General features: G+C 37.1%; 1 protein-coding gene across 7 annotated transcripts in view; it reads right to left on the bottom strand.

The window, feature by feature from the left end:
- DENND4A (DENN domain containing 4A) overlaps nt 1-15,932 on the bottom strand; it is a 132,849-nt gene that overhangs the window by 98,794 nt on the left and 18,123 nt on the right. For all 7 annotated transcript variants that reach the window (XM_033439879.2, XM_033439881.2, XM_049705875.1 and 4 more), the window contains exon 2: nt 4,693-4,771. The gene's annotated coding sequence lies outside the window, so the exon portion shown is untranslated. The remainder of the gene's footprint in view (nt 1-4,692; nt 4,772-15,932) is intronic.

The following is a 15,932-nucleotide window of genomic DNA, read 5'->3' as shown; positions in this document are numbered from 1 at the left end:
CTCTTATTTTTTTCAGGATAAATTTACTGAAGTAGAATTATTGGGTCAAAGTAACACATACACTTACAGCTTCTATAAGTGTTTATTTGCTTTTCTGTGTGCATAAATTTTAAATTATAAGCTCTTGATAGACACGAGTCTTAAAAATTACCTTAGTAGAGCACTTTCCTTTCATCATAATGAAGAGATTTAAATATTCTCCTTTTTCTTAGACTCTAACTTCGTGTTATTTACACTAAAGTGTATAGTTACTATTACATACAATAAAGTTTTATGTCTTGCTATGCAGAAAGAAGGGAAAGAGAATGGAAATAGTACTATGATGAAAACATATATATGTTTAATAGGTTCTTTTGAAAGCTATTACCTTAGCCATTGGAAATAAACAGCTATTATATGAATAAGCAGATATTTGGGGAAAAACTGTATGAAAATTGTTTTTGTTACATCTTCCTGGTTTACAAATTTTTATCATTTGATCTGATTTGCAGTTGAATACAGTAAATAACTACTAAACGGGAACAAGCTAAAGTTCTTCATCAATACATATAAGAGCAATCAATTTTAAAGTGGTGATAAAATATTCTTACTTTTATTGACAGAATAGTAAATTATATATTACTCAGTTCCCTTAACTTGTTGTTCTTATTGTTGTTTTCCATTTATTCATTAGGGTGTGGAGAGTGGTAAAGAAGGTAGGCAAAAATATCTGAAGGCACTCACTGGTGACAAAGCATATAATGTCAAGAGCACAGCTGGCAACATCCCAGGTGACTTCTAGATCTAAATGCTCTTTAATTCTCTCAGAAAGAGTCTATAATACTGAAAATGCACCTCTACTTTTTATTTTAAGTCAACTGTTTTTAAAGTAAGTTTGAGGTTTAGAAACTAGGGGGAAGACATTGTTACAAATTACAAGGCAGAGATAATACTGAAAATCTTTAACACAGAAATAAATAATGAATAGTATTTCCTAACAATTTCAAGAAACCAAGACTTCCATTGGAGTGTAAAAGTTACAATCCTCATGGAAAATACTAAACATATATTAAGACAAAATGCCTTATGTTGGTAAGAGCCAACAAAAATTACTTGGAAAGAGCATCTGAGGAAAGCATTCATAGTCATGTACAAAACTTGGACTTTTAGCGTAGTACATCAGAGCAAAAACCCTTAACAATTAGGAGGTAAATTTCTTTTCTTTTCTTTTTTTTAGAAGGTAAATTTCCTTAAATTCGTTTTGGAAATGGGGGGGGCCACACAAAACAAATATTTGATCCAACAGTTCTCGAAATAATCACAATAGTATAAAACCCTGAAACAACTTTACTAAAGTTCAAGTAATAATACTACATCATTAAGCAGTTATTGTTTTTTTAATTCCTCTTTGTTCAACATGATACAGATAACTTAAGGAGTTAGCTCATAAGATGTTTACAGACATCTCCTTAAAATTTCAGATACCTACTTGGCTAGTATTTCATTTCAAATTACATCTGTTTTCTTTGAGATTAGAAAACAAAAAGGATGTGCTCTCTATTCCTAAAAGGTTCATGGGAGCGAAAATGAGAAATCATTACAAGAAAGCTCTTACCTAATCAGCAACTAAGGGAGACTGACCTGTTTTTCTCCCTTTCTATCTCTGCCCCATCAATTCAGATTCTTTTTTATTTCTTCTATCACTCCATTAGGTCAAGTAGTAAAGCATTTGCTACCTAGGCTAACTCTAAGGACAAGAAAAGGCAAGAGTGGAAATCAGGGATAACATTTTAAAGATATATGAAAAACGAATCTGAACATAAATTTTGCAAAATTATATACTATTACTGAAATGGTAAAAGGAGCAAAGTCTTTGAGATAGGGCCTAGTATAGTCATAAACTCAAGATTATACATGAAAACGGTTGATAACACAATGGACCAGTTCAACTCCCCCTCACTCCAGTTCACTTCAATAAATAAGCTAGAAGAAATTTTCTTTCTTTTTTAAAAACAATGTAATTCCACAGTTAAAAACCTAACCTAGCTCATCTTTTCTTACATTATCAAAACTAAGCTAGGGACCTTCATTCCCATCTTTTTCTAAACTTCACCTCTCATTTTTCTTCCAACCACGGTAATCTATCCACTGTCCTTCAAATACAGTTTTGCTCTTTCCCTTTGATGATACACTATTACCTTTTTCTAGTCAATATATGTTCATCTTATTTTTCAAAACAATTTAAATGTATGTGGATTTTCATTTAAACTTTATGAATTATACAGAACAGTAGAAAGAAAAAGAAATTCTATAATCCCATTCACAATAATAAATCTGGTTTATATTTAACAAAGTTTCCTAGTCTTCTTCTTCTATATGCAGTTACAATATAGAATATAAATATTTTTATTTTATTTAAAAAGCATTAGTCTAAACTGTTATAATCTTCATAATTATACTAAATGACTGCATAATATTCCATCAAATAGAAATATACACTATAATCAGTACCCCATTTTTCCTTTCCCAGCTAGTACCCAAAGTATGGTAGGTAGGTGCTTAAAAAAAATTTAAGTGAATAAATAGTTCACTTTATAACCTTCCTCAAGTATATTATACTAAATGTAATGTCTTTTTTTCTGTAATTCAGAGTCCATTTTCTGAACCCCAACTACCTTAAATACTATAGTTTTTGAATGTACGGTAAACACAGATAAAACTAGATGATTTGAGTCTAACTAACCATCAGGGCCTTGGGTGAAATTAGAAATTTACTGAATAAGTAATTGATTCATTCATTCCATGAATTTTTCATAAATACTTTTAAAGATGTGACACTATTCTAAGAGCCAGTGACGATACTGATGAAAGCTAGCCTCTGCCTTCAGAGTTTCTTGTTTAGTTTTATTTTTCCACATCTCTTTCTATTCCTTTATTCCACCTCTAGCCATCTTTTCTCCTACCACCCTTCCAGATCCCAAGTGCCTGCCTTCACCCTGCACAAAGTTCTTCTTTTTTTAAAAAATAAATTTATTCATATTTTATTTATTTATTTTTGGCTGCATTGGGTCTTCGTTGCTGCATGCAGGCTTTCTCTAGTTGCGGAGAGCGGGGGCTACTCTTCGTTGCGGTGTGTGGCTTCTTATTGAGGTGGTTTCTCTTGTTGCAGAGCACGGGTTCTAGGCGCACAGGCTTCAGCAGTTGTGGCATGTGGGCTCAGTAGTTGTGGCTCATGGGCTCTAGAGAGCAGGCTCAGTAGCTGTGGCGCACGGACTTAGTTGCTCCACAGCATGTGGGATCTTCCCAGGCCAGGGCTCAAACCCATGTCCCCTGCATTGACAGGCGGATTCTTAACCACTGTGCCACCAGGGAAGCCCCCAAAGTTTTTCTACCAGTTTCTCCTGAAAGCCCCATGCAGAGAAGTGACTCCTACTTTGTTGTTCCTTTCCCCATCTCCTTGAAAACTGGCACTACTTCAGCATCAGTATTCTATGGAGATTTTGAAAGGAAAGAAATCTTATTTGTATATCATATTTAACAGTAGGTTTGCTTTCTTTTAAAAAAGGTTTAACCCACCCAAGCCAACTTGACTTTTTTTTTCTTTTTGCATATTGTATCTACTACAATATGCTCCTTGCTTTTTTTTCACTTGAATTGTGAACTGTTTTTTTTTTTAAGGTTTATTTACTTATTTATTTATTTGGCTGCATCGGGTCTTAGTTGCAACACGTGGGATCTTCACTGAGGCGTGCAGGATCTTTCGTTGTGGCGTGCAGGCTCTTCATTGCAGCGTGCGGGCTTCTCTCGTTGTAGCGCGTGGGTTTTCTCTTCTCTAGTTGTGGCACGCAGGCTCCAGGGTGCATGGGCTCTGTAGTTGTGGTGCGTGGGTTTCAGAGTGTGTGGGTTCTGTAGTTTGTGGCATGCGGGCTCTCTAGTTGAGACACGTGAGCTCAGTAGTTGTGGCACATGGACTTAATTGCCCCGCAGCATGTGGGATCTTAGTTCGCTGACCAGGGATCGAACCCGCATCCCCAGCATTGGAAGGTGGATTCTTTACTACTGGACCACCAGGGAAATCTCCCAACTTGACTTTTCAAAAGTAAGTTTTTAGTAACCCAAATTGATGGACTATGTGGGGCAAATTTCTTAAGCAAGGGGGCACTTATTTGTCTTCTAGTCTACTCTGGAACCACTTCCTCTCTCAATATCTATTCCCGAGCAAAAGCCAACAACAAAAAAATCAAAACACAGCTGTGTAATTTGAAGGTTCCTTTTTGAAAGATTGACAATTTATATTAAAAAAAATTAAGATAGGAATAATAGACCTTTAAAGGGGAAGGATCTTTTCCTTAGTGATAGTCTTATCCTTTATTTTATAGCCAAAGAAACTAAAGCACAGAAGATGGCTTACTTAAGGAGACCCAGCTAGTTAGTGGTAGAGCCTGGACAAGAACTCAGGTCCCTTAAACCAGTATTCTTTATATTTGGAGATGCTGTTTCTAATAAATGGTGTTCAGTTAATACTGATCCAGGGCACACTTAAAGCATCTCCTTTCAGTAAGTTATTTTGTGTCACTTGTTACTCATAATCGTTACTTGGTGAATATATGCCAAATTCTTATTAAGAGATCTAGTAAATTAACATTTCACTATGTTTATACAGAAAACAGCTAATAAAAACAAATCGAAATGAAAAAAAAAAAAACTACTTACACATTACTGAAAGTCTCTCTCTGAAAATGATGCCAGATCTCAATTTGTGAATTCTGCAAGCCTTGGAGTTTGAGAAATACTGTATTAAAAAGAATAAGAATTAAGCTTAAATTAATTCCAATCAAATATTTCCCCCTAAGATGCCTGTGGATACTTAAAAGTCCTGTTAACAATGATAATTTTCAAACAAAATGGTTGCATATATTGTTTTCATATGGTTAAAGAGTCAACAAGTAATTTTCATATACCAGCTCCTCTAGAAAACACATTTCAGTCCAGAATAGATACTACTTTAAAAAAAAAAAAAAAAAGCAAATAAGGGGGACAAAGAGGGAAAACAAAAAATAAGTAAGGGCACAAAAGACTAAATGTGTACAGGAACAAGGAGAAAGAAAAACATGCCTATTTCTTAGGCATTATGTATAGTATCTCATTCCTAGAAGAAAAATATAAGCACGAGCACAAGAGGAAGAAACCATAGCTTTATCCAATACTGAATATCCACTAATAATGGGGAAATAGCAACAACAGCAGACACCAGATTTACCTAACTTGGTTGGTGCTTGGTGTGTGTCTGGGAAGTAGGAGCGGAGTGGGGAAAAGGCCAAAATCATTTGAGTCAAGATTTGATTAAAGTGTCTTAGAATGGAATGGAGGGTGAAAAGAATGAATGAGAAGTAACGTAAGTACAATCTTATTACATTTTAGATTGCTAAAAATGGTTAAAATAGATATATATGTTTAAAAAACTAGGATAACACTCCACCTCAGATTCACTGAGTATTTTCAGTCAGTAAATATGGAGTGGTACATATATTTTTCAAATATTTCTAAAATCTTATTGCTGACAGGCAGCAAAGAAACAATGTAAATATTGACCTGCTGAAACATTTTTTAAATTCACCATCAGATTATCACAAAAATGTTCTAGCTGAAACACTCTATGTATGTAAAAACACTTGCAAATTTTGAAAACTACAGCTCCTATTTTATTGATAGAATATCAGGCTTGTTTTGATGCAATCATGAATTGTGAATGTAGTATATAACCAATTCCAAATAAATTTTCTGCTACATTGAGTTTCTTAATATAGTACAAACATTTTGTTTTTGACCATGACTCTGTGCTCCACTAAACTTAATATTTGTTTGTTACTCAATAAACAAAGCAATGGGGCTTCCCTGGTGGCACAGTGGTTAAGAATCTGCCTGTCAATGCAGGAGACACAGGTTCGAGCCCCGGTCCGGGAAGATCCCACATGCCACAGAGCAACTAAGCCCGTGCACCACAACTGCTGAGCCTACACTCTAGAGCCTGCGAGCCACAACTACTGAGCCCACGAGCCACAACTACTGAAGCCCGCGCGCCTAGAGCCCGTGCTCCGCAACAAGAAAAGCCACCGCAGTGAGAAGCCCGAGCACTGCACTGAAGAGGAGCTCCTGCCCACCGCAACTAGAGAAAGCCCGCGTGCAGCAACAAAGACTCAACGCAGCCAAAAATAAATAAATAAAATTAATTTATTTTAAAAAAAAGTATTTTGTTCAATGTTGAAAGTTTTAGATTTACAGCAGCATTCACAATATGCAATGTTTCCTCTTTGACAGCATGAACTTCCAAAACCTTTACTTTGATTCCATGAATTGTATGAAAAAATTGACCCATTATTAGAATTAACTGATTTCCCAGTACACAGAAGATGAGACTGATATAAAACTGGCATCACTTAAGTGTTTACAAAGTTCTTCTGTTAATGGAGACAACACATCACAGCTACTGCTTCACTTTCCATACATGCATAAGAAAACTTGCAATAAAAAATGCATAAATCTATTTAGCAGAGCATCCTTTGATGTAAATGGAAAGTCATGCTCCTCAAAGTGATACGTCAATGTGCTTCCTGCAGCTATATATGTTAAATTATCTTTCAGCACAGACCCCTTTAAATTGCTATTATTTTTAATTGAACTTTTTATTTTGAAATAATTGTAGATTCATATTCAGTTGAAAAAAATAATAGAGATCTGGTATACTTTTTACCCAGTTTCTCCCAATTGTAACATCTTGCAAAATTATAGTACAATCACAGTAGGGATATTGACATTGATGCAATTCCCCTATCTTATTCTGTTTTCCCCAATTTTACTTGTATTCATTTGTGTATATGTGTTTGTGTGTGTGTGTGTACTTAGTTCTATACAATTTTATTACGTGTTGCTACATGTACTTATCACCAAAGTCAGGATACAGAACAGTTCCATCACAAGGATCCTTAGTGCTGACCGTTTATTTTTTATTTAATTATTTATTTAAAATATTTATTTATTTGGCTGTGCCGGGTCTTAGTTGTGGCATGCGGGATCTTTGCTGCCGCATGCAGGATCTTCATTGCGGCATGCGGGATCTTTTTTAGTTGTGGCACGCAGGATCTAGTTCCCTGACCAGGAATCGAACCGGGGCCCCCTGTATTGGGAGTGCAGAGTCTTAACCACTGGACCACCAGGGAAGTCCCAGTGTAGACCTTTTATAAGTACGCCCACTTCCCTCCTGTCCTCCCCCCACTGTCCCTAATCTCTGGAGTGGTATATTTTTACCAGAGAGCACATAGGGCCAATGAAAGGAAAAGACAACTCTCTAAAAGCAATACCCCCTTACAACACAGGTGCAGAAACAAACCAGAGAAAAAAGCATATACGTGTGGAAAGACTTGTTGGTCACATTCACTCAGCCATCTGGAACACTACATTTGAATATGATTATACAAACATAAATGCACAGACATACGTATGCACACAAAGATAGGGACAGAGAGTGATCATCTACTAAATCACAATAAAAATCAATCCCCTTGGTTCTGAGATAAATTTTCCTATCATGAATAAATTCCAGACTGGAATCAAGAGGACAACATAAAATAATGCTACAGAACAACTACAGTGGGGATTCCTACATGTATAAGAAAATAAAAATGAGTCTTTTACTGTGTTCAGAGGTAAACCTGCCCCTCCCCCAGAAATTAGGTTTGAACTAAGGTAGCAGGGACTTCCCCAGTGGTCCAGTGGTTAAGACTCTGAGCTTCCAATGCAGAGGGAGCAGGTTCCATCCCTGGTCGGGGAACTAAGAGCCCACATGCTGTGAGGCGTGGCCACCGGAAAAACAAAACAAAACAAAACAAAACCTGTAAAACTGATATTTTAAAAAATAAAGAAAATAAAATAGCTGGTATTCCCTTGAGAAATGGATCTGGTGTAGAAAGAACAGGAACAGACTAGAAATAACTGAAGGTTAATATGCAGATACCTCTTGTCTCTCCAGACAGACTATAAACAATTAAAAGGCAGGAACTCTGTCTTTTATTTCTTTTGATTCCTCACATAAATTATAGGCGTTATAAATACATGGTAGGTGTATAAATATTTATTAAATAAATGAGGTCAGCATAGTAGAAAAAACATGTGAAAGTTAAGACACCACAGAATCATAGGATTGCAGAGCTAGGAGGCTCCTTGGAGATTTAGTTTCAATCCTTTTTAAATGAAGAAATTGAGGCATAAACATTAAACAGCTTGCCTAAGACCAAATACATCAATTTATGACTCAACTCTCATAGCTTTTAATTTGGAGTTCTTCTATACCATACTGCAATTCAAGAATGAAAGAGAAGAAAGTAAGTCCTTGGGGAGCCCTGTGTGTTAATTCATGAATGTGGGCTTTGATGGACAAAAAAAGTTAACAGGTAAGTGGGAGAAGTTAAACTGGCTGAAGAAAGTGGGGCAATTGGCAGGTAAGAAAAAGAATGAATGACTAAAAATCAGAGAAAATAGTAAAACAGAAAATGAAAGAAGTTGAACAAAGAGATATGGCAAGAAAAGTAATAAAAAAAGATGAGTAAAAAAATAGTGCAGAAATGGGATGGAGAAAAGTGAGAAATGGTTAGAGAGGTATGGGGAAATTGTATCCAGAGAATTTTTTTTTAATTAATTTATTTACTTTAGGCTGTGTTAGGTCTTCATTGCTGCACGAGGGTTTTCTCTAGCTGTGGTGAGTGGGAGCTACTCTTCGTTGCGGTGTGTGGGCTTCTCTTTGCGGTGGCTTCTCTTGTTGTGGAGCATGGGCTCTAGGCATGCAGGCTTCAGCAGTTGTGGCTTGTGGGCTCAGCAGTTGTGGCTCACAGGCTCTAGAGCGCAGGCTTAGTAGTTGTGGCACACTGGCTTAGTTGCTCCGCGGCAATGTGGGATCTTCCCAAACCAGGGCTCGAACCTGTGTCCCCTGCATTGGCAGGCAGATTCTTAACCACTGTGTCACCAGGGAAGCCCTGGAGAATTTTTAATGCTATTTACGTTCTTTTTAAATAAAGAAACTATTAAATTTATCATTCCTATAAACAATTCCCTATAAACAACTACCAGTCTCATACTGAAAATCTGTTCATATTCAATACTATATATGAAATGCAAATATATGATGCTTACCAGTCTAGAGTGAGAGGGAAGTCTGGTTTTAAATTTTGTCTCTTGCACCATCTTTTTTTTTTTTTAACTTAATTTCCCATATGAATACCACTCCCACATCGCAAAGTTCTTGCCTCCTCTTCGAATTATCATAAACATTTTTTAATGTGTTGATAGGAGTTAACTTTTTAGTATTTATTTTTATTTATTTATTTATTTATTTATTTGGCTGCGTTGGGTCTTAGTTGTGGCATGTAGGACCTTTGTTGCAGCATGCAGGTTTCTCTCTAGTTGTGGCGTACGGGCTCCAGAGTGCACAGGCTCAGCAGTTGTGGTGCGCAGGCCCTCTAGTTGTGGCACTCGGGCTCCAGAGTGTGTGGGCTCAGTTGCCCCATGGCATGTGGGATCCTAGTTCCCTGACCAGGGATTGAACCCACGTCCCCTTCATTGGAAGGTGGATTCTTAACCACTGGACCACCAGGGAAGTCCCCTGAATCATCATAAACATTTGTTAGCTAGTATCTAAAATGAATTGTTGCCACCAATGGGATGTTCCCAAAAGCTTCTCTTAAACATAAAATATCTGGTTTTTCTTCTCCATTTCATGGTTACTTGAAATAATACTCACTGGGGTGATTAAAAATACATTTTCAGAAGACAAGTAATCTAAAATTCAGTTATATTAACATATAATACAAATGAGATTCATTGATTAAAAATATCACCTTTCTTGAAAAGTAGGTATCAAGATTTATAGTTCTCTCATTTGGTTAATGTTGAACATCTCACTTTCTTAACTATTTCATTTCACCACCTATTTAAATACAGTACTTTAAGCCTTTTAAAGGCTTAAAATCCACTTTTCCCCACAAACTGTAACAAGTAACATATTTATTTGTTAATAAGCACCTGAAAAGAACTTTGAGAATTAATACTTGAAAACAACTTTGAGACATCTGTTATTCTCCCACTTAATAATGACTGATACAATTTTTTAATCTGTAGGATTTACTAGACGATCAAAGACTACAAACAAATAGTTCATACACAAGAAAACCCAAATACTTGGAAAAATTGATAGGCTTGCAAATAATTACAGAAATTAAACTTCAAGGTTTTACATCATGTCCAGTAAATTAACAAATATGGAAAAAAACATTAAACCCAATGCTGTAGTGCTGTCAAGAAATAAGCACACTTAAAAACTGTCAGTGGGGGACTTTCCTGGTGGTCCAGTGATTAAGACTCCTTGCTCCCAACGCAGGGGGCCCGGGTATCAGGGAACTAGATCCCGCATGCTGCAACTAAGAGCCTTCATGCTACAACTAAAAGATCCCGCATGCTGTAACTAAAAGATCCCATGTGCCCCAACTAAAGATCTCACGTGCTGCAACTAAGACCTGGCACAGCCAAATAAATAAATAAAACATTTTAAAAAATTGTTGGGACCTCCCTGGTGGTGCAGTGGGTAAGACTCTATGCTTTCAGTGCAGGGGGCCCGAATTTGATCCCTGGTCAGGGAACTAGAGCCCACATGCATGCCACAACGGAGAGTTTGCATGCTGCAACTAAGAATTCCGCATGCCGCAATGAAGATCCCACATGCGGCAACTAAGACCTGGTGCAGCCCAAATAAATAAATAAATAAATATTTGACAAAAAAATTGCTAATGGCACCATGAATTAGAACAATTTTTCTGAAAAGTAATCCATCAGTACTTAAAACTAATTGTACTCTTTTTTTTTTCTTCGGTAGGCGGGCCTCTCACTGTTGTGGCCTCTCCCATTGCAAAGCACAGGCTCCGGACGCGCAGGCTCCGGACGCGCAGGCTCAGCGGCCATGGCTCACAGGCCTAGCCGCTCCGCGGCACGTGGGATCTTCCCGGATCGGGGCACGAACCCGTGTCCCCTGCATCGGCAGGCGAACTCTCAACCACTGCGCCACCAGGGAAGCCCTAATTGTACTCTTATTAACTAATTCTATTTTGGTGAAACATCTCAAGAACATACATATATTTTTTAGTCACACTGTTGGTCTAGATTATTTATAACCATACCTCCTTAAAGATTCATAGAAGTTTTAGAGTAAAAAAGGTAAAAAGGTAAATAGGACTTGCCCAAATAGCACAGTTCATCACTAGCAGAGCAGGGCCTAAAACTCCTTATCCCAGGTCTCTTGCTACTACATACCATGTAGACTATTCCACAGAAGCCTGAATCAATGACCCAGATTTGACAAAGATAAAGCAGATCAGGTTGGTGAGGCTAGATGACACATTGCTCCTTCTAAACATTCTGATGGCCAGGACCAGCCCTAGATACACTTCTATTCTTTAAACTCCCTTAACCTTCTTTCAGCCATCAAACCAAACTTCAGGACCTTCTCTTTCTTCTTATTCCCAGGAAAATTTTTAGTTCCACTAACTGCTGCTCACTTTCAAATTTACATCACCAACCATGACTCTCTACTGAGATCCAAAATGCCTGCATGGGGCTTCCCTGGTGGCACAGTGGTTGAGAGTCCGCCTACCGATGCAGGGGACATGGGTTCGTGCCCCGGTCTGGGAAGATCCCACATGCCGCGGAGCGGCTGGGCCCGTGAGCCATGGCCGCTGAGCCTGCGCGTCCGGAGCCTGTGCTCCGCAACGGGAGAGGCCACAACAGTGAGAGGCCCGCGTACCGCAAAAAATAAAATAAAATAAAATAAAATGCCTGCATGATATCTCTACCTGCACATCTAATAGCCAAACCAGAACTACTTCTCTGGCATATCTCCACCTTTAGACCTAAACCTACTTCTCTGCCCACACACATACTTATTCTCTATTATAAATTCAGCAGGAAGGCATAAATTTGAACCTGGGACTTTGCCTGTACATATTATCAGTCAAGGTAGTTGACAGTCTCAAGTGAATATGGGTTCCAGAAAAGAAAAAAATAAACACTGCAGGAATACAAAAGAGGGGTTAAAGAAAAAAAAAGGCCAAGAACAGAACAACCTATCCCAGAGGAAACAGAATTTTTGGTCCAGACCAAACATATTTCTTAAATAAGCAGGACAAACATCTTCAGGAAACTAAAGTAGGATATTAGGAAAATAATAAGGAACAATGAAGAATCAACTACAGATACTGGGTATTAAAAATAAAATAATTGAAATTCTAAGTCAGATAGGTTAAATAACAAAATGAATATAAATATAGTTGATTATATTTGATATGAGGGAAAAAATGAGTATAGTTGAAAATAAAATCAATGAGTAGATGATCAGAATGAGATAGTAAGAAGGTATAAAGCAATTGAAAATATATATTATAAAAGTTTAAAAATATGGAGGCTTGGGCTTCCCTGGTGGCGCAGTGGTTGAGAGTCCGCCTGCCGATGCAGGGTACACGGGTTCGTGCCCTGGTCCGGGAGGATCCCATATGCCGCGGAGCTGCTGGACCCGTGAGCCGTGGCCGCTGAGTCTGCGCGTCTGGAGCCTGTGCTCCGCAACGGGAGAGGCCACAACGGTGAGAGAGGCCCGCGTACCGCAAAAAAAAAAAAAAAAAAAAAAAAAAATATGGAGGCTTAAAAGAATAAGAAGACAACCCACAGACAAAGGAAATATTTGCAAAAGATGTATCTGATATAGGACTGTTATCCAAAATAAATAAAGAACACTTGAAACTTGACAATAAGAAAATTAACCACCCAATTAAAAAATGGGCAAAAGACCTGAACAGATACCTCACTAAAGAAGATATACAGATGGCAAGTAAACACATGAAAAGATGCTCCACATCATATATCATGAGGGAAATGCAAAGTAAAATAACAATGAGAAATCATCACACTCCTATTAGAATGGCCCAAATCCAGGACACTGACAACACCAAATAATGGCAAGAATCTGGGGTGGCAGGAACTCTCACTCATTGCTGGTGGGAATGCAAGATGAATCATATAGTCACTGTGGGAGACAGTTTGGCAGTTTCTTGCAAAACTAAGCATACTCTTACCATATGACCCATCAATCACGCTTCCCAGTATTTACCCAAATGAGTTGGAAACACGTCCACACAAAAACCTGCACACGATGTTTACAACAGCTTTATTCATAACTGCCACACTTGAAAGGAACTAAAATGTTCTTCAGTAGGTGAATGGATAAATTAACTGTGGTACATCCAGACAATGGAATATTATTCAGTTCTATGATGAAATGAGCTATCAAGCCATGAAAAGACATGGAAGAACTTTACATGCATATTACCAAGTGAAAAAAGCCAATCTAAAAAGGCTTTATACTATATAATTTCAACTATATGACATTCTGGAAAAGACAAAACTATGAAAACAGTAAAAAGATCAGCAGCTGCCAGCAAGTTAGGAAGAAGGGATAAATAGCTTAATAAGCACAGAGGATTTTTAAGGCAGTGAAACTATTCTGTATGATACTACAATGGCAGATATATGTTATACATTTGTCAAAAACCACAGAATGTACAACACAAAGAAGGAACCCTAATATAAACTATGGACTTTGGTGATAATGATGTGTCAGTGTAGGTTCATGGATTATAACAAATGTACCACTCTGGTGTGGGATGTTGACAGTGGAGGAAACTGTTTTTGTGGCGGCAGCAGTATATGGAAACTCTCTGTAGTTTCTGCTCAATTTTGCTGTGAATCTAAAACTGCTCTAAAAAATAAAGTGTATTTAAAAGGAAAAAAACTAAAAGAATTAGTTCTGAACACATATGGAGGCTAGGAAAAACAGAGCCAATATCTAAATAATAGGGCTTCCAGAATGTGAGGAAAAAACAGAGATGAGGAAATACTAGAGAAATAATGACCAAGAATTTCCAAGAATTAAAGACATAAGATGTCAGTTTGGTATAACAGATAAGAAAAAAATACCTAGACACCTTATAAGGAAGTCTTAGAACATCTCAAAGAAAAAATTCTAAAAATCCCCAGAAAGAAAAAGTAGTTCATCTACCAAAAAAAAATCTGACTCCAGACTTCCAATTAGTAAGATAATGGAGTAATATTTTCAAATGTTGTAAAAAATGAAGTTTAATATATGGTTAAACTATTATTTAAATACAAGGATGAAATAAAGATATTCTTAGGAATATAAGTACTCAGATGGCTTGCCAAGAAAGCAGCTAAACAAACAAATAAAAACTCAAACTATTGGTCTAAAGGTTATAAATCTAGGGGACTCGATAAGATATGGCAAGAAAGGGTGCGTAAATAAAGGTTCACTATTGCTAATTAAACAATGGAAGTGGGGGGAGGGAATGAAGAAGGAAAAAGAAGAAGAGGAAAAAAAAGTGTAGTATACCCATAATAATCCTGAGTATTAAAAGACTAGAGAATGCTAACATTGTAGGGGCAGAGAGGAGGGAGAGCCTACTAAGTAAGATTACATGCTTTATTCAGGAGGAAGATATATATAATCAATAAGCTTAAAAGTTTATAAATATAAATAAGAATCTAAGTAAAGGGTAACCAGTAGAAGAATAAAAACAGAATACATAATTTTCAAACTGGCACAAAAAATTATTTATCCTCAGAAATTGGAAAAGAGAAAGAAAGGGGAAAAAAATTAGTGTAAATAGAAAACACAGAATAAGATGGCAGGAATAAGTCTTAATATAATAGTAAGAGATATACTTAAAAAACTCTTAGAAAGTACTCTTGGAGGTAACATGCCAGTCTTCTTACTGATCCTTGAACAAACCAGGCATGTTCCAGCCTCAGGGCCTTTTTATCCTTGCTGCTCTCTCTGCCTGGAATAGCCTTCTCGGATGCCAGCTGAGCCAGCTGCATCTTCAGGTCCTTCCTTCTAAAAAGTCACCTTCTCCGTGAGGCTTTCCATGACCACCCTATTTTAAAATTTCAACAATTTCCCACACCCAGTACTTCATATTTGCTCTTTCCTTGTTTTAATTTTCCCACCTTATTCCTTTTCACTATCTAACATGCTACATATTATACATATTCATTTCATTTATTATCTCTCTCTCTTTCCTCAAGATTAGGAAGTTCAAAAAGGGTAGGAATTTTTCCATTTTAGTCACTGCTATATAACCAGCGCCTAGAACAGTGCCTGAAGAATAGTATGTGGTCAATTTGTTGAATGAATGAATAGACAAATCAAGGTGTCCATAAGTAAAGGAATCATTTTAAAATGTGGCAGATGCCATGATTTGAATATCATGTAACAGTCAGAAGCAACGATAATAGATGTAAACATAGCAACATAGATAATTTTTTAAAATGTAGTGTTGAATTAAAATAGTATAAAACAAAAAGGAATCTAAAGCAAAATATCATTTATATAAATTAAAAATACATACCTAAAACAGCACTATAGTTTTGAAAAATATATCCAGGATGACATGCTAAGTAAACATATTAAAGTAGATATGTATGGGGGAAAGGGAATGGGAGTGAAGATGGAGGGTAAAAGAAGATAAAATAAAATTAAAGCAGGCCCCCACACAGGCCAATGACGAAAATGAACCATGAAATCAGAAATATGATTAAATCAATTCTCTATACTTGAGGAGCCCTCACCCTACTTGCTCCCAAAAAGAGCTATTTAGCCACTGGTTTCAGCAAAACTCAAATCACTGTGACCTAGAGAAGACCCATTCCAGTGAAGTGTTAGTAAGAAGAAAGCCCAACTGGAATGAGCTGAGGAGAGAATGCGGGGTGAGGAAGTATACATAACCCTTTGCAGAAGTTTCGATGTAGAGGGGAGCAGGGAGATGGAATGGTAACTTGAGAAGACATGG

This window comes from Orcinus orca, chromosome 2 (genome assembly GCF_937001465.1).
Source record: "Orcinus orca chromosome 2, mOrcOrc1.1, whole genome shotgun sequence".
Taxonomy (NCBI): Eukaryota; Metazoa; Chordata; class Mammalia; order Artiodactyla; family Delphinidae; genus Orcinus; species Orcinus orca.
The sequence above is the reverse complement of the archived record's forward strand: the minus strand, read 5'-3'. Positions and strand labels throughout refer to the sequence as shown.